This window comes from Neofelis nebulosa, chromosome 16 (assembly GCF_028018385.1).
Source record: "Neofelis nebulosa isolate mNeoNeb1 chromosome 16, mNeoNeb1.pri, whole genome shotgun sequence".
NCBI lineage: Eukaryota > Metazoa > Chordata > Mammalia > Carnivora > Felidae > Neofelis > Neofelis nebulosa.
Window position 1 is genome coordinate 17,320,392 of NC_080797.1, and position 19,389 is coordinate 17,339,780.

Sequence of the window (19,389 nt, forward strand, 5' to 3'; positions counted from 1 at the left end):
CTCTCCACAGTGTTTTCCTGGCACAGGAAGGCCCATTAGGTAAACTATTCATAATGATCATCAGGATGCTGTTGATAGAAACAACAGTAAATTTCCACACACACACACACACACACACACACACACACCCATGAGAGGGACAGCATGGGGGTCATTCATCAAAGGAGTCCTGGACAACTCCACTTAAGTTAGGTCCCTGACATCCACGGACCCAGTTAGAGATCGAGTCTGTGGTTCCAGAACACACATCGGAATAGACACACTTGATGGTTGACGGGGCCCCCGTGTTGTTTCTAGGTCCGTGGGGAAGGGCTGTGGTAGCTGAGCCAACCCAGTGGAGACCCCTCCTTGTCCCTGACCAAGATGGTGGGTAAAAACCAATAGCTCTTCCTGTGAAGGGTTAACTGAGAATATCCCTCCCACCATATGCAGCGAAAAAATACAACAAAATACAGGAAATGGCTCTGTGTTGAGACTTTGGGCAACAGGTGTTACAGGATGGTGACCTCTGAGAGAAAGGGATACAATGGAGTGGGCCCTGAGATTGCCCACGTGTACTTCTCGAAGGTGGGTGCCGGGCCACAGTGCGGGGAGGGCGACCCACACAGGGCCCCCACATTTCCACTCATTCCACTTGGAATGAGTGTTCCAAAAGACTGAGGTGTCAGGGCCAGAGGAGAGAGAGCCAGAGACAGACGGGGAGACCGAGATTGGTGTCTCTTCGTCCTTGAGAGGACACCAGTCCCACGGGACTAGGGCTCCACCCTTATGACCTCATTTCACATAAGCGTCTCCTCCAAGGCGCCGTGTCAAAGACAGACTTGGGGGCATAACTCAGTCTGTAACATCCCCCTGTAACTCACCAGGAGGGTCCCCGGGAAAGTCATCGTGGCTCCACAGTTTCCGTGGGATCAGTGTGGCCTCTGTGGTAACAGCATCAGAGTTGAGTTTCTCTCTCTGCCCCGTCCTGTGGCCTCCACTCCCCCCACCCCCACTCACTGCCTGTGACAATCCTCGGGGGCCCCCAGGAGACCCTCCAGACAAATCCTTCCGGGACGCCTCCCAGAAAAGCCAACCTCAGTCAAGTGAACCTCCCAAATGGTCTCAGGATCCGTCTGGAGTTCTCTCTCCTATTTTTTAATCCCAGGACGTTTTTCCAGAAATACATCTATCCAGGGGCTCCCGGGTGGCTCATCCGGGTTAAGCATCCGGGTTCGGCTTGAGTCACTATCTCATGGTTCATGCATTCAAGCCCTGCATCGGGCTCTGTGCTGATGGCTCAGAGCCTGGAGCCTGCTTTGGATTCTGTGTCTCCGTCTCTCTCTGCCCCTCCCCTGCTTGTGCTCTGTCTCTGTCTCTCAAAAATAAATAAACATTAAAAAAAAAAAAAAGAAAGCAATACATCTATCCACTTTGAACAGCTGAGGGCTCTCCAGCCTGGGTGGGGGGCTCATTTTTCTTGAGTACTTTTTGGAAGCAGCGGACGTATGAGAGATCAACAGCAGAGGCAAACCTGTCGTGGCCTTTCGTTCAAGCGCATTCTTGAGGGAAGCTGGCTCACGATCTGAAGCGGGGTGGATTGCGTCAGGCCCTCACCTGTTGTCACTCTTGTGTGATTTAGTCTGGTTTCTGGGGTGGGGAGCAGTGGGGGGAGGTTAACCGCTGCTCCTCGGAGAGTCCGTAGCAGCGATAAACCCAGCCCGGGGCTGTTATCCAAGGAAGGGCAAGAGGGCAGAAGCCAGTCATTTTAGTGTGGCTGGGACTCCGTGTCCAAGTGACAGATGGGCCCAGCGATGGGGCAGAGAAGGCGGAGAGCTTGTGCTGGCCATCAGCTTGTCAGAGACACGGCTTGTCCACACAGGGTGCACAGAGCAGGGGTTAATAGTCACAAAGACCTGTGTTGGAACTCAGCCCCTTGCTGGCAGTGCCACTCGGGGAAGGTCCCTCCTCTCAGGCTCTGCTGTCCCATCTGTGACATGGGATAGTAATCTCTCCAGCTCAGGGCCGCAGCGAGGGTGAGCAGGGAGAGGTGCAGAGGCAGAGCGAGCCCAGCTGCGCCCCTCCCTCTCTTCTCGGCCCTCACCCCCTCCACGCTCCCCAGACTCCCAGCCCTAGAGCTGGAACGGATGACCGGACTCCCCACTTAAGGAAACCAAGGTTCAGAGAAGGAGAAGAGACTCATTCAGAACACACGGCAATGGGGCCGCGCGGTCCAGCTGGGACCCCAGGCTAGGCTGTTCTGCCTCTTTCCACCATAAGGACCCTGAGGGTGGACCACACTTTCCACGCCGGCTTTGGAAAATAGCAAATGTGATGAATCACGCATCAGTGGCGCATTTTTGTATCAGACACTTGGGTGACTGAGTCGCCCTTGCCTGACATCCTCGATCAGCTCCCCGCCGTCCCTGGACGAATTCATCCCTTTGTGGGAAGTGTCACGGGACCCACTGCTGTTCTTTGCGGGTCCACCTGTACCCCTTCTTGTCTCTCAGGCCCTGGAAGGCAGGGACCACGTCTGGGACTCGCCCATGTGTCCTCCCTCCCAGGACAGGACTCGGAACACAGCTGGGGCTCAAGAAAGTTGGGACGCACCTCAGAACTTGAGTCACAAGATGATGATTATATCCCCAGCATGAAACCTGACAGCTCACTTAGCTTGTGAAGACCGACGGAAGGGAATTTCTGGTTAAAAAAAATATATTGTTATTATATACGTTCTCTTGCGGGCCGAATTAGGTCCCTCCCCAGATTCGTAGGCGGAGGCCCTCACCCCCAGCTCCTCGGGATGTGACTGTACTTGGACGTGAGCCTCTAAGAAGGTGATTTGAGTGGAACTGAGGTCATCGATGTGGGCCCTGGTCCGATCTGACTGGTGGCCTTGTTAGAAGCAGAGATAAGGACACAGACGCACGGAGACATGACCACGTGAGCATACAGAAGAAGACGCCACCCACGAGCTGAGGAGAGCGGCCTCAGAAGGGGCCATCGGTGCCGACTCGGGGATTCTGGCCTCCAGGACTGAGGCCATCCACCTCCGTGTCGAAGCCGCCCCATCTGTGGTGCTGTCTTACGGCAGCCACGGGGCACTGCCCGCGGGGAGCATCTCTGACCGTTGCCGTCTTTGCAAAATCCAGGCGTGCAAGTCAAGACCCCGCGTGCGGTACCTGCCTCCTGGCACCCGCCCCCCGAGCGGGGGTCCACACACCCCCAGGAAGCCCACAGGTAGGCTTCCCTCTGTCTCCCGTCACGGCACAGTCCTGCAGGGGAGAGGGCGTTAAGACCGGTCGCTAAAGTAAGCACCTGGCCGAGCGACGCTGGTCATTCACACCTCCTTCCACAAAGCCTACTGAGAGTCAACGTCAGAGCGGAAAACACGGCCCTCCCCCTTCGGAGCCAGCTGTCCCTTCCCCAGCGAGGCAGGTGAGGGCCCGGCCCCTCCCCCATGCCCTCCCCCTCCCCCGCCCTGCCATCCGGCAGCCTTGCATAGCTCCCCCCTCCACCCCCCGGTTCAGCTCCGATGCAGGTGCCTGGCCCTCGCTGGCCGGGCCGGGCCCAGCCTGCCACCCAGGGAGAAGGTCACCAGAGCCACGTGCCATTTTCCCCCGTGAGGTGGGCGCCCCATCCGATGGACCCAGCTCCCCAGCAAATACAGATGGAACGTTTCCTGCAGCTAATTACATTTATTTACGGAGCCCAGAGAAGGTGGGGAGGCAGCATTGGAGGGGAAGTTTGCATCAATGAGGCGGAGGCAGGAGCTGCCCGTGGATGTGTGTTTTTCATTAGGGGCACGGTTGGCCGTCAGCTCGGTCAGGCTTCTGTTGGCTGCCCACAGGGATGCAGGGAAGCAGCGGGGACGAGGGGAGAGAGCCAGAGTGCCTGGGGCCGAAGGGGCCGGGGCGGGGGGGGGGGGGGGGCTGGAGACCCAGGCCCAGAGCGGAAAGGGAAGGAAGGAGAGAGAAATGTCAGGCTCCGGAGACACAGCTGGGGTGGAAAGAGGCTGGGAGAAGCTTGCCGGCCCCTTTCAGGAACCTCTGGAACATTCTGGAAGGAGAAGTCCCTGATCTAGCACTTGAGAGCCCCGTCCCTGGGCAGGGGGTGGGGGGGAGGGTTCTGTTGGAATCCTGGTCACGTAGTTGAGGCCACAGCCTCTGCTTTTCCGAGAGCCCTGCAGGACCTGGGCAGGGCCCCTGCACCCTAGCCTGGGGAAGCCCCGGGGAGGTCAGGACCGGGCCAGGACTCCCACCGGCCTGGCCTTCGAGGACCCCCAGACCAGGCTTTGCTCCAGACTCAGCAGGTCTGGGGGTGGTTGTGGGAGCTCAGAGGCCCGGAAGGCAGACCCACAGGGATGAGAAGTGAGTTCCCCTGCTGGCCTGCAGAGGTGCTAAGGGGTGACGGGGCCAGAGACCCGCCCTGGTCCCCTCCCCTCCCCACCATGGATCCAGGGGCCTCCTGGAGACACAGCCTCTCTCTGCGCCTGTGGACCCACAGGGAAGGTCATTTCTCAGGTCCCCACACTGCCTCCTGCAGCCCAGAAAATTGGTTGTGGGGTCAGCTTCCAGCGTCGGTCACTCCCGGCTTCTCTGTCCCAGTCGTCCTGTGGGAAGGTGGCTTCGATTCCGGCAAAGCAAAAGCCAACAACAAAAAATAAAACAAAACCCCACGAGGGACATGCCTCCCGCAGAGGGACCTACCGCCATCCACAGAGCTGGCGCCTCCCCCGGTCTGCCCCCCGCCCTTGGGCTGGAAGAGATTGCTCCCCAGTGGCCCCCCCCGCCCCGTCGCCCATGGGTCCCCCCGAGACCCCATTCCCAAGCAACAGAAGGCACAGGGACACCTTGTGTCTCTCTTGGGCCCTCGGTTTGATTTACAGTCAGTCTCGTGTCAGCGTCTGTATGTGAACGACACGAAATGCAGGTGCCGTGCTGCTGGGAACGGCTGCCTGGAAGGGCCTTCTCCCTGCAGTGGCTGCTCAGAGTAAGTAGCCACCCTTCCTCCCTCCCTCCCTTCCTTCCCTCCTTTCCTTCCCTCCCTCCTTTCTCTGTCTCTCTTTCTCTCTCTTTCTCCCTCTTTTCCTTTTTTCTTCCTCTCTTTTTCTTTCTTTCTTTCTTTCTTTCTTTCTTTCTTTCTTTCTTTCTTTCTTTCTTCCTTCCTCCCTCTCCCTCCTTCCTCCCTTCCTTTTTTCCTTCCTTCCTCCCTCCCTCCCTTCCTTCCTTCCTTCCTCCCTCCCTTCCTTCCTCCCTCCCTCCCTCCCTTCCTTCCTTCCTCCCTTCCTTCTTTCCTTCCTTCCTTCCTCCCTCCCCTCCTTCTTTCCTTCCTTCCTTCCTTCCTTCCTTCCTTCCTCCCTTCCTCCCTCCCTTCCTTCTTTCCTTCCTTTCCTTCCTTCCTTCCTTCTTTCCTTCCTTCCTCCCTCCCTCCCTCTTCCTTCCTTCCTTCCTCCCTCCCCTCCTTCTTTCTTTCCTTCCTTCCTTCCTTCCTTCCTTCCTTCCTTCCTCCCTTCCTCCCTCCCTTCCTTCTTTCCTTCCTTTCCTTCCTTCCTTCCTTCTTTCCTTCCTTCCTCCCTCCCTCCCTCTTCCTTCCTTCCTTCCTTCCTTCCTTCCTTCCTTCCTTCCTTCCCCTTCCTTCCTTCCTTCCTTCTCCTTCCTTCCTTCCTTCCTTCCTTCCTTCCTTCCTTCCTTCCCCTTCCTTCCTTCCTTCCTTCCTTCCTTCCTTCCTTCCTTCCTTCCTTCTTCCCTTCCTTCCTTCCTTTCTCCCTCTTCTTTCTTTCTTTCTTTCTTTCTTTCTTTCTTTCTTTCTTTCTTTCTTTCTTTCTTTCTTGTAGGCTTCATGCCCAGCATGGAGCCCAACACAGGGCTTGAACTCATGACCCTGAGAACAAGACCTGAACTGAGATCAAAAGTCAGACGCTTAACTGAGCCCCCCAGGCGCCCCGTAGCTCCCCTTTCTTTACTGGACACTTAATATGTGCCTTCTGCCACAAGGGTTTACAGAGATCATCTCACTGAAGACTAATGAGCAGACCAATGCATTGGGAACTCTGACTTACCCAGTTTTACCTGGATGAGGACACCAGGCACAGAGAAGTTAAGTAACTTGCCCAAAGTCACACAGCTTATAAAGGGTGGGACCAGGTCTCCAGTCAGGCGGTTTGTTTGTAGACTCGGTCCTCTTTGTCTCGTGTCTTCCCCCAGGGGCCACAACTACTGTGGAGATTTTCCCTTGAATTTGGGTTTTCTGGAGCAAATGAAACCATTCCTGGGAGAGCACATTGGTGCCTTGATCTCCATGGAAGAGAGGCTCTCAGGAACCAGGAGCTCAGGTCCAAAAGGGACCTTGCGACCAGGGACAGAGCAGGCATGGCCTGGACAGGTGTCTGGGTGATGGGGGATGGGAAGGTTGGGAGCTCTCTCCCCCCAGAAACTCGCCAATTCATGATTTTGCCTGCTGCCTATCTTATTTTCCCTTCAAAATTACTTGGATTGCTTTTGGCTGCAAGAGAAATCCGCTGTGAAGAAAGGTGCCCTCTGGTCAACCCCGCTCCCTCCCCTCTCCCCCAAATTAACCAATGCTTAAAATTTTTTTTTTAACGTTTATTTATGTTTGAGACACAGAGAGACAGAGCATGAACGGGGGAGGGGCAGAGAGAGAGGGAGACACAGAATCCGAAACGGGCTCCGGGCTCCGAGCGGTCAGCACAGAGCCCGACGCGGGGCTCGAACTCACGGACCGCGAGATCCTGACCTGAGCCGAAGTCGGACGCTTAGCCGACTGAGCCACCCAGGCGCCCCCAAATTAACCAATGTTTACAGGTTTGGTGGGTTTTTTTTTTTCCAGAAAAATAAAAAGCCTCCAACGGCACTTAGGTATCTATTTCTATAAACCCCTCTTTCTTTGCACGAAGGGCTCACGCGTAGGTGTTCTCTAGGCACATATTTTTTCCACACGGCTGAAACCACTCTCCAAGTGCAGCTCGTACATCCCGCGTTTTTCACTTGCCAGTGAAAAGCTTTCTCTTGAGAACGTTTGCTTTGGAGCAGCGCCCCGGTGAGCCTTTCGGGGTGGGGGTGGGGGGGCTTTGGGAAAAGCCGCTCAGGAAGAGGGGGATTTCAAATGCCAGCCTTCCAGCTGACGGAGGGGAGATAACGCACGGCTGTGTCTGCCCTCGCTGATTTCCAGATCCATCCAGCCAACGTTGCCCGCGCGCCGACTGTGGACGGAGGACCGTTTCCCTGGCGTCTTGTCACCGTGTATTTCTCGAAGGAAGGTCGTGGTGATAGTGCGAGTGACCTCGGGGGCCCTTGCGTTTCGGAGTGCGGGTCTGGCTGGACACAGGACGGACCCAGGGAACTCCGAGCCGCTCAGAGCTCCTGCAGAATCAGTCCTACGTGACACCTCTGCCTCTGCTCGTGGCTTCAGAGGCCGCACCCATTTTTCTCTCGGTTTCTGTGCAGCGTAGCCCCCGAGAGCAGCAAAGCAGGGGCCCGAACAGGCTGGGGGTAGGGAGGGGGGGGAGGCTGGGAGTCAAGTGCCCCTCCCGAGCCGCAAGCCGTTGGTGTCGGGCCAGGTGGGGAGACAGGCAGGCGGAGCGGGGGGCACAGACGGGCAGGAGGGAGGCCCCACCGTCCTCCGTAGCTGCCTGAGCTGCTGCTGGCCCAGGGTAGCAAGTGGGCACCGGGGCTGGGCTGCAGAGCTAGGCTCTTGGACCCAAAGTCAGAGACCAGCGCCCCACGCACTGGGTGTCCACGAGGCCACTCGGCTTCTGTGGCTTCTGCAAACTGGAGTGACCGTCTGGGGGTTCATCAGAGCCCGTGAGTGTGGGCGGCAGAGCTCAGCAGCTGCCCACGGCCTCGGGGGATTCTCTTCCCAGACGAGGGCTTGCAAGCTTGTGTAAACTCGCTAAAGCCTCAGCGGCCTCATCCGTGCAATGGGACGGCAGTACCTGCTTCCTCGTTTTGCGAAAGCACGTTCGTTCCCGACGAATGGTGACAAACACGATGCTCATCGTGCTCCCCCAGTCCTAAGCTGCTTCGTTAGTTTCCTAGCAGGGCCACACAAAGTGCCACGAACCAGGGGGCTTAAAATCGCAGCCGTTTCTTCCTGCACAGGTTCTGACATCGGGGCGTGAGCAGGGCCGTGCTCCCTCTGAAGGCTCGAGGGGAGGATCTCTCCTGCCTCCTCCAGCTCCCTGTGGCTCTGGCTCCCTCCCGTCTCCGCCTCCATCATCGCGTGGGTTTCTTCGTCTCTGTGTCTCCGAGCCCCGACTCCCCCTCCGCCTTTCTCTTACAAGCACCTCTTGCCCCCGGATTAAGGATGAATCAAGAAGGAGGGGTGACTCCAAGGCTTCCGTCTGGGAACGGGAGGGCTTGAGGCGGGAGCAGGTTAAAAGCGGAAGGAGAGGCCGGGTTTACCTTGAATTTGACGCACCGTCCGGCTGGACACCGCGAGTAGGCAGGTAGACCGGAGTCTGGAACTTGGGGGAGAGGGCGAGGCGGAAATAAAAATCTCACAAAGTGGAGGCATCCCGTGCACAAACTTAGAGAAAAGGGGGTTTCAGAGAAAACTTGACTGTCCCGGGGTCTGTAGGGAAAAGCAGGCAAGGACGGCCAGTCAGCCAGACCACCACGCCCCGAGACTCCTCATGGTCTTTTCCCAAAAGGTGTGGCCAAGGGCCCTCTGGGAGAAGGACACTGGACACCTGAGGCAGAGGCGAGGCAGGGTGACCTGTGGAGCTCTCCCCACTGCCCCCCACTCCAGCCATACACTCACCTGCTGTGCATGCTGTGTTCTCCCTCCCTCCCCCTGCCCTTCTCGTCCACTGCCCTCCCTTCCTTCCCTGACCATCTCCATCCGCTTTGCACTACTCCTCCCAAAGGCCCCTGCTTACCCTGCACGCCCGGTGGGGGGGACTCATTCCCAGGGCTGTGCCCAGCTGCCCACAGCTTGTTCTGTGCAGCAGACCCTTCTAATCCGCTTCTGGCCCGAGACTAGCCCGGTGCCCGCACGCGCCCAGTCGGTATTTATGGAAACGAGCGGGCACGGGCTTCTGGGGGCCCGAACAGAGACAGGCAAAGAATCACCGCGACTCCAAGGGCCCCGGCCCCCAAGGGTCAGGGCTGAGAGTCATCGGGAACTGTGACAGAGGCGCAGGGCGAGCCCGCTTTGGTCCATCCTCTGGCCGCCCCGTGCCACTGTCCGGGGGAGCCGGCCTTCTCCGGATGCCCACCCACTGCCCACACCTGCACCAGGAGGAACAACCCCTGTGCCCCCCTCGATGCAGCAGGAGCGATGAGCCTTTGGAGCAGGGTGGTCCGTTGATCCTGTGGAGCACTTGTGACCGTCACTTCTGGAACCTGGCGGGAGGGGGGGGAGGGCCCTCTGCTCCAAGGCAGCCTCCTCAGACAGGGTGGGGCGAGGGACAGCATCTCGGGGCCGGAGCAGGGCTGCTGTGCCAGTGTGACTTGCTTTTCCCAGAGTAGCAGCCTCTGAGCTCTGCAAGTTTCCCCGGGAACCGAGTCTCTAAGGTTGCGTGTGGCCTCCCTGGGGAGGCCAGTCTGGGGTTCCATCCCAAACACACACACACACACACATACACACGCACCTGTGCACACCCACCCACCCACCCACACACACACACAAATGCACACCTGGGTGGGGGGCAGAGAGAGGCAGGGGGGCGGGGGACAAAGGCAGCCGGCAGCCCCGTTGGTGACAGAAAGCCCCACCCCATTACTAAGCTGCGGGGCAGCCGATGTGGCCCTTCAATTACGTGGTGGGCGGGCTGCCTGGGCTCTGGGGCTCATCAGCCCCCCGGGAGCCGAGGCCCCGCGGTCTGCAGTGAGGTGTGGAGAATGGAGAGGCCTCGGCTGCGTTAATGACAGCAGCCCGCACTCCCCGAGCAGCGCGAGCCAACTCGATCGCTCTTTAATTATCTGGAATTAGAGAGCCGTCCTCGCCCGCTTTATGTTCTGGTGGAGGAAATCGGGGCATCCATTCATTACCTGATCCATATGTAAAGTGTCACACGTAATTTTTCCAGAGCCAAAGGGTTCTTGCCCCAAGACCCGCATCATCTCTCTCTCTCTCTCTCTCTTTTTTTTTTTTCCTGCATCATCTCTTAATAATGACGTGAAGCAAAGGGGAAGAAGATCCCTGATTCAGAGGACCCCAAGCCTGGGTCCTGCCAAGCCTGGGAGACAGCCGAACTGAGGGCTTCACCCAGGATCCTCGAGCACCAGACCCTGTGGGCTCTTCTGCAGGGGGGAAGAGGAGAGAGGGGCCCAGACACAGAATGTAGTGTTTGATAAAGGACCACTTTCCAGCCCCTCGGAGTCTGGTAAGTAGAGAAAGGAATGAAAATTAATTTTTTTTAAATGTGTTTATTTATTTTTGAGACAGAGACAGAGCATGAGCAGGGGGAAGGGCAGAGAGAGAGAGGGAGACCCAGAATCCGAAGCAGGCTCTGGGCTCCGAGCCGTCGGCACAGAGCCCGACGCAGGGCTTGAACCCACGGACCGCGAGACCATGACCTGAGCCGAAGTCAGACGCTTAACCGACTGAGCCCCCAGGCGCCGCGGGAAATGAATGAAAATTAAAAGCAGACCATGAAATAAGTTTAAGCTGCAGCACAAGGAATAGAGATGAGATGCGAAGAAGGATTTTCCGGCAGGAGGGAGAATTCAGACGCGATCCTTCTCCTTGGCCGAAGCGTCGTGACCAGGCCGGGGAGAAATTCCCTTCCGGGCATCACCAACGCAGCAGCTAAACAAGCAGATAATACAAGGCCACAGACTCAGCAGTAGCTTTGGACATATCTTCCGGGGACCCTGGGTGAGGAGAGAGACAGAAGACGTTGGAGAGACAGAGACAGGGACACAGAGAGATGGAGAGAGAGAGAGAGAGAGAGAGAGAGAGAGAGAGAGAGAGGCTGACCTTCCGTTTTGCGGACTAGAAACGCCTTCGCCTTTGACCTGGCCTCCCGTGGCCCGTGGGACATGCCGATGGTGTCACATCTGTAGGAAAAACACAGGCACGTCTTCCCTCTGGTTAGGCCCCCCACCCCCACCCCCACCCCCACCCCCACCCCGGCCAGGTTTCCTTCTGGGCAGACCGAGGGGGGCGAGGGTATGGGTGACGGACGAGGCAGCGACAAGGGTGGGGTGAGAAGGCGCCTGTCGCCTCCAGAGCCCTCCCCCCTCACGGCCCCACCCCTCCTCGCAACTGCCCTGTGAACAGGTCCTACCCTTACCCCCATTTTACAGAAGAGAAGGCTGAGGCCCAGGGCCACACCTTGAGTAGGTGGCCGAGGTGGCCCAGGGGCCCCGACTGCAGCCTGGGCTTGACCACGGGCCACGTGGCCACCCACCAAAAAGCACCGGGCGTCCTTTGTGCTCACGGGAGGCCTCATCCTGGGTTGCCTATGTTCTCGCGCCCCCGTGTCACCTGTCTCCTGGCCTCCTGGAGCTGGGCCTTCAAGGTGGAGACTTGAGGCCACCCATGCCCCATACCTAGAGTCTTAGCCCATTGAAAGACAGGCTTCCTGGGCTGCGCCTGCCCACACTGCTCCCCCACCCCTGTCCCCCTGGCCCTGGTGAGTGGACAAGAAGGAGAAAGTACCACCTCTTTCCAACCTTGGGCTTCCTGGCTTCTCCTGCTGCCAGAAATGAGCCTCCCCTGGGGGCAGCGGGGGCTCGGCCGCAGGAACCCACCATCCAGGGGAGCAGAGCTCCCTTCCCCCTTCCAGGGTCCCTTGCCACTGGCCCCAGGGTCAGTCTTCGGCCTCGTGCCGCGCTGGGAGCCTCAGAGACACCGGCCCCCCATTCTGGGGTTTTCGGTAGGTTCAGGGTGGGGCCCCGTGGTTGCCCGAGGCACAGCCAGGTTTGGGAATGTCTGTCTCCGAGTTCTTGGAGGACAAGGACAATTCTTCTTCTGCTCTGTGCTTCCCCGAAGGCCCCCCCACCCCGACACTGGGATGTCCCCTCGAAACTTCACAACCCTCTTTCCTGTGTGGTCTCCTTCCCCTCCAGCATGACTCAGAAACGGTTTTCTTCTCTCTGCTTCCCAGGTCTCAGGAGTGTGAGCTGGCCTGTGGCCTGAGCAGCGAGTGTGAAATGAGGAAAATCTTTCTAGTGGAAAGTCGCTGGGGACCACTGGCCGCCCCCGGGGCAGGAGACGGGGGTCCCTGTGTGGCCCACCCGGGCATCTGGCATGCTCCAGGACAGAGCTGTGCTTGCCGCCTCCCACCCCCAGCCCCGCCTGGATCTAAAGCTCCACTGAGTCCCCCAGCTGGCACTGGGAGGACCAGGCTTCTGGCACATTCCAGGAAGAACTGCCATCCTTCTGCCCTGGATGTGTTGTGGGGATGACCGAGTGATCACAACGTGGTTGGCTCTGGAACTTACACAGTTCAGGAGAAGGGACACTTTGAGACAAGGAACACAAAGTACAAAGGGCAGAAGGGGATGTGACCGGAGGAAGTGGAGGGTGCCCTGCTGGGGCCCCAAGAAGCCGGGGACATCTGGCCCAAGAGGGGACCGCTCACGGGCTCCCACTGCTCTCAGCTTCGGTTGGCAGCCAGGTCGCCTCCTCCTGTGCCCTCAGTCACCCCTATGTGCCACAGCCCAGAGGGCTGGTAGTTCCCGGATCCGAGGCTGCTGGAGAGAGGGGCACAGCCCAGTTCTTGGGGGCCCGATGAAAGGATTCCACTGCTCTCTGCCTCCTTCCAGCCTCCATTCCAGACCCTGGTCCCTGGAGACCCCGAGGCTGCCCTCACCCCCTCCTGTGCACCAAGCTTCCTTGAGGGGGACGCCCAGGCTCCCTGGCAACCCTGGACACCCAGCCTGGGGGCTCTGGTAGACCCCCCACACCCTGGTTCCCACGGCATCTGCAGACTACCTTTCCCGAGCTGAGACTCCATCTGTGCCTGGGGGGGAGGGGGAAGCGAGCATCGCTTGTTTACAGACACCCCCCCCCCCCCCCCCCCCCCCCCCCCCCGCTGGCTCTCACTCTCCTTCCCTGCACTCGGAGATCTCCCCAGCCTCTCCCTCCTCCTCCTCCCCTGCGTTTTCCCCTCCATTACATCTTCCTTACATCTCCTGGAATAAAAAACAATTCTCTTGTGCCACCTAATTCCCCCTCCCGACAGTTTAGGACCATGATGTTAAATAATGATAATCACAAGCAGCTCTTTGTTCCGTCTTCAACCACCGCCTGTTCGCTTTAAAGCTCTCAAGCCCAAGGTCACAGGCCCCTCCACGCGGCTGAGATAAATCTTTCCCATCGCTGAATTCTGACAAATCCCCACGTCTGCCGGCCCTTTGTTGTATAGTCTTTGTTTGAAATATGGCATGCCGTGAGGATGCGCGCCTCGCGCCTGTCTCTCCACCTCTGCATATTAAATCTTGGCTGCTTCCTGGGGCAGGGAAGGGAAGATGAGGGAAGGGAAGGGGAGGGGAGGGGAGAAGATGGAGGGGGAGGGGAGGAGAAGGGAGAAGAGGGAAGGGGAGGGGAAGGGGAGGGAAGGGAAGAGGAGGGGAGGCAAGGGAAGATGAGGAAGGTAAGGGGAGGGAAGGGAAGGGAAGGGAAGGGAAGGGAAGGGAAGGGAAGGGAAGGGAAGGGAAAGGAAGGGAAGGGAAGAGAAAGGAGGGGAAGGGAGGGAAGGGAAAGAAAGGGAAGGGGAGGGGGAGGGGAGGGGAGAAGAGGGAAGGGGAAGGAAGGGAAGGGGAGGGGAGGGGAGGGGAGGGAAAGGAAGGGAAGGGAAGGGAGGGGAAGGGGAGGGGAGGGAAAGGAAGAGAAGGGAAGGGAGGAGAAGGGAGGGGGAGGGAAGGGAAGGGAAGGGAAGGGAAGGGAAGATAAGGGAAGGGAGGGGGATGGGAGGGGAGGGAAGGAAGGGAGGGGAGGGGAGGGGAGGGGAGAAGAGGGAGAGGGGAGGGGAGGGAAGGGAAGGGGAGGGGAAGGAAGGGAAGGGGAGTGGAAGGAAGGGAAGGGAAGAGGATGGGAGGGGAGGGGAGAAGAGGGGGAGGGGAAGGGAGAAGAGGGGGAGGGGAGGGGAGGGAAGGGAAGGGAAGGCTGGGCCTCCCCCCGCCCGCCCCCCACCAGTGCTCAGTCAACCCTGGCGGCTCCCCTCCCACCTTGGCACCTGGTCCTTTGTTCTCTGTTGCCTGCTGGTCCTTATCACCTTCCTGGAGAGTGCTTGTCTCTGCTCCAGAGTCACCGATTCCTAATAACTCGATTAAGTCAAAAGGCGTCGTCCTGGTCCCCCGCAAACAGAGGCGAGAGGGCACAGGGGGATGGTGGCAGGCTCCAGAAGGTGAGCCCGAGCAGGGAGGGGGGTGGGGGGCTCTCCACTCCTCTGCCCCCTGGACCCTGCCACCCCCTGCTGGGCCCATTCCTGCTCGGGACACTCTCGGTGCCCCCATCCACCCTCGGGGACTGTTGTATCCCCCTCTGCTGCTGTAGTGGCTTGGGTAGCATCCCCCCGACCTTCACGTCCCCCCAGACCCGGAGGCTGTGACCTCATGTAGGATAAGGGTCTTTGCCGATGGAATTACGGCAAGGCGGGCCCCGAATCCAGTGAGGGTGCCTTGTAAGAGACAGACAGACAACACAGATGCAGAAGGCCATGTGAGGTGGAGGCAGACACCAGGTGGGGGGGCCACAAGCCAAGGAGCCCCAGGGACTTCGGGAGACCCTCAGGAGCCAGGAGACATGGAACATTCTCCCTCAGGGCCTCCAGAAGGAACCAACCCAGTTTTCGCCCTCCAAAGCTCCGAGAGAATACATGTGTGCCGTTTCCAGGCTTCTATTGGTAGTACTTGGTTTTGGTGGCCCCAGGACACGAACTTAGCCTCCTTCGGGGTGGAGACCCTTCTGCAGGCAAGACCGGGAGGGGCACAACCACCCAGGTGTGAATGCTGAGGCCTCGGGCGTGGAAGGACTCAGGCCCAGGAACTGAGGGCCTCCGCCACCCCAGATTCCCAGGCAGAGACAGGACAGAAGCTTCCAGAGCGCTTTGGCCTCCTCTTCCTCCTTCATGGGAGAGTGGCCAGGCAGTGGGCTCTCTGCCCCTCCCCGCCTCTGCACTTAGGACCCGGGACATACCCTGCGGTGGCAGAAAAGGATCGTTTCCTCCCCATAGATGGATCTCTGACCCCATGGAGCCAGAGTAGGACTCGCTGGCCCCTTGTGTCACAGCCTGAAATGTGCAAAAGTCCAGCAAATGACTCCGCCGGGAACGGGGCGCCTTGAGTTGTTGCTTTTTCCCCTAAGAGGCGGCACAAGTGGGGATGTTTTCTCCCTGCTGGATGCCCTTCCGACGACAGCTCGGGAGGCCAGTGGCGCCCCGCAGGTGTGCCTGGGGCTGAGCTCCCCAAATCTCCTTCCCTTCCTGTGCCTTCAAGGTCTCCCCCGTGTCTGCTTCCCAGACACCCCCTCCTGCCCCTTGTGCGCCCTGCTCCCAGTCTTTCCCAGGGAGCTGTGTGCCCGGGGTTTCCGCCCAGTCTCTGGTCCTAGTCCCGGCCCTTCTGCTTCCGCACCTGCCCACCCCGAATGCACGCAGCACTCAGTGCACGCACGGCTCTCCACACCCCAAACCCAGGGTCCTGGCCTTGCCCTGCTGCCTCCTTGACCTCCCTCACTTGGCCCTCGCTGGCCAGACTCTCCTCCACCCTGATTTTCCGGCCGCCTTGCCTTGCAGCCCTGAGCCCCGTCCCAGCGTGCTCCGTGAGGACCAGGCTGAGGGGAGGCGGTTCGGGAGGGGGGGGCTCCTTCACAGTTCTAGAATGATCCATGCACACCATCGGATCCCCCGCAGCCCCAGTCCCCCTCTCTGGGCTCCTGCCGTGCACGTCCACCTGGGTTATTCAACCCATACCTGCTAAGCGTTGGGCCCGCGCTGGCTGCTGGGACAGGTGCTAGGGACGTCCGGCTGGAAATGGGCTGCAGGGCTCGCGCCTTTCAGGCACCCAGAAGCCCGGCAGCCAGGCCTACCCTTGGCCTTCGCCTGCACCCCAACAAAGCCAAAGTCAGCCTTGCCTTCCCCGGCAAACCAGCGCCCCCTCCGTTATCTCCCCGGCAGCCACGCGGACCCCTGGGCCCAAACCCTAAAGGCACCATCGACTCCTGCCTCGCCCTCCCTATGGCCGGGCACAGCCACCTCTAGGCCCCATGTGCTGATTCTGTGTCAGCCATCTGACCGGCGCAGGCCTTTCCCTTGGCTTCTGCTGTCACTCTGGTCCGCGTCTGCCTCCCTCAGACTGAGACCTCCACCTGTCCCAGCCCCCTCTCTGTGCCCTCCAGCCCATGCTCCACACCAGGGCAGGCCCGATGAGGGACAAAAGGCCTAAATACAGGTACAGAGGTGCATGTATAATACATATAATCAGTAATAAGTATGAGCGATGGGAACGTGCTCCTGTGCCTGCCGGAATGAGTTATCGTCACCCTGAGGGAAGACACTCAGCCCCGAGCCTCGCAGCCGGGTTCCCTTGGACGGGTGGTACCCCTCTGGGTCTCAGTTTCCTCGGGGACAATAAAGTGGGGAGACAGGGAGGGGGCTTTGGTGGCCTCTCCCAGTCTGAATTCTTTGCTTCTACGCCTGCCTTATCCGCATGTTCCTGGTTTCACACAGGGGGGTCCCCTGCCTGTTCCGGTTGGAGATCTGGGAACAGAAAGACAGAGGGAAGGTGTCCAGAGGCCGCCCGCCCCCCTCCTCACCCCCACCCAGCTGCAGTCAGACCCCAGGAAAGCAGCGCAAAGCAGTGCACTCTTGGGGTCTCTGACTCCCTGCCGGTGAGGACAAGCCCCTCGCCCACGCCCGTCCCTCCCACGACTGCCCTTCGGTCCTTGGCCAGGGAGCCTTGGGGTGTCCTCCTCTTTCTCACACCTGCTGCCCCTCGATGACTTCTGTCCCCGCCTCGAAGCACTCAGACAAGACTTCACCGCAGTCCCGGGGGGGGGGGGGGGGCCGCGGCCGCAGCGAGGAGATTCGTCCACAGCCACCAGGGCACCCTCGTCGGGACGTGGCATCGAGCGGAGAAGGGGCTGCAGAATCACGCCTGCCTGGCGCGCACCTGGCTGTGACTTGGGCCGAGAGAGACAGAAAAGCGCTGAACCCACGAACTCTATTTTTCCCCCTTGGCGGGAGGGAGCCCGGGTTTCTTAGAGATGTAAGATTAAGCGTTAAAAGTGACTGCGCAAGGTTTAACCCTGACGATTAGGCTGGACAAACGGTCCGTTGTTGGGCCAGTGGATAATTTATACGAGGTCCGTGAGGCGGGGAGGCGGGCAGTCTGTCGTGTTGCACGTACGTGGAATGGATGAGGCCAGGAGGGGGGCGCCCTAGGTTCCCAGTCCCAGGGCCCTGACATGGCAGGAGCAGGGATGGGACTGTCGAGAGCCAAGGATCTTCCTGGCCTTCGTCCACCCGGCCCTGGGCCGCGGCTGGAAGGAGCTGGGGTGACAGAGGCAGGTGTATACGTGCTGAATACAGCCCAGCACGTCTGCAGGGTTTAAAGGCTGTTCTGCCCCCCGGGAGTCGGGTGGGCTTGGGTGCTGCTCAGCCGTTCTGCACCCCTGTTTCCTTGCATGAGAAGTGGGGAGGCACTGGCCCAGCGGCGTCCTCGGGGGAACGTGTCTATCTTGGTTCCCGGCCCAGGTAAGATCCCAGGGTGTGCTCACCCCTCGCCGCCCTGTCCCCGCTCCATCGGGAGCACGCCCATGAGCCTGGCACGCCCACGGCGCCCACAGAAGGGCAGGTAGAGCCTCCCCCATTCCTCCCGCAATAGACACGCTCACCTTTAGCGGGGCACTGACTTTTGAAAATACCACGTCAGCAAGGTTTTTCCAGAAAAGCTTTCTGGCTTCCTCTCATGGGCGGGAGTCCGAACCTCATCCCCTTTTTTTGCCTCCTGCCTCTCCAGACTGCAAACCACAGTGACCACGACGACTCCTGTCTCCCTCCTGAGAACTCCGGGTGCATTTCTGTCGCTTTCACGCTGTTTTGGGAAACCGCCCTCTGCACGCGCCCGTGGCCACTTTCCTCGGGAGTCGAGCACCACGGTTTCTGGGTGGGTGGAGTGGATCTACGTCCTTCAGGGCTGAGGAGGGCGAGCGGGGGGACAGCTGCCTGTTCCTGTCTCCCTGTGTTGGGTGTCCGTGCCCAGGTAGGGTGCAGAGGGAAGGCGGGGGAGCCCGGGGCTGCCTGAGGTTGGGTGAACTGACCAGCAGCGGGGAGGCAGGGAGGGCCGAATCACCTCTGCGCTGAGGTGGGGGCCCCTCCCTTTCCCCTCTGCCCGCGCTCACCGCGCTCTGGCACAACCTGTGGACGACAGGATGCCGCAAGAGTCCCGCCAAATCCTCGCCTGCTCTCGAGAAGCCTCCAGTCCAGCAGAGGAATCGGACAGGGAAACGATCAGTCCCGGGCCGCCTGGGGGGCTCCATCGGTTAAGTGTCCAGCTCTTGATTTCGGCTCAGGTCATGATCTCTCGGTTCGTAGGTTCGAGCCCATCGGGCTCTGCCGATGACAGTGTGGAGCCTGCTTGGGATTCTCTCTCCCTCTCTCTCTACCCCTCCCCTGCTTGCTCTCTGTCTCTCAAAATAAATGCAAATAAACTTTAAAACAAACACTGCTTTCCGTTAGCTGCTCCCCCTTGAAACCTCTTTCCTATCTTCCTCATGTTCCTCGTGTTTTCTTTCTTCTTCTTCTTCTTTTTTTTTTTAAATCACTAAGATCTGGGACAGCAGAGTGGGTAGGAGGTCATTTGGGTGATGCTAGTCTTCTCCTGTCCTGTGATACACTGAAGGGTCCTCAGACTTGGTTGTGGGGCCAAGAGGAGAACCCCGGGATGAGGTCAGGCCGGGACGGGCTCCGCGGATCGCTGGGCAGCTCTGTGCCACACGGACAGAGTCACAAGTTTCGGTCCAGGAAGCCTCCCGGGTTACCCCGCAGGAGGCGCCCCGGCATGCCGCACACCCCTGGGATGTCACGGTCACCAGGGGCACCTCTCCCACTGCGGAAGGGGGCTGGTCGTGCCCGGGAGTCATCCCCGCCACTAACTGTGTCCTCCACGCACAGGTGATCAGTACGTCTCCCCAGATGGTCTGCAAAGTGCAGACAGTAGAGCCCTATGGGTCCCCAGACCGAGGCGAGCTGAGACAGGAGGGCAGAGGGGCCGTTGCAGGGCCATAGTCATGTGACAGTCCTGATGGGGGATGAGCCCTAGCTGTTTCCCACCTTCAACTCCAGGAAAGAGCCATGGTCGCCAAGGGAGGGATGGCTGTGGGGTAGAACAGAGGGGCAGGGGAGGGAGCGTTCCGGTGGAAAGTCTTGGCGGGCTCTTTGTAGATGATGTACAGAGAGAGGCCCAGACCTGCCAGCAGGGATGGACTAGGCCCTCG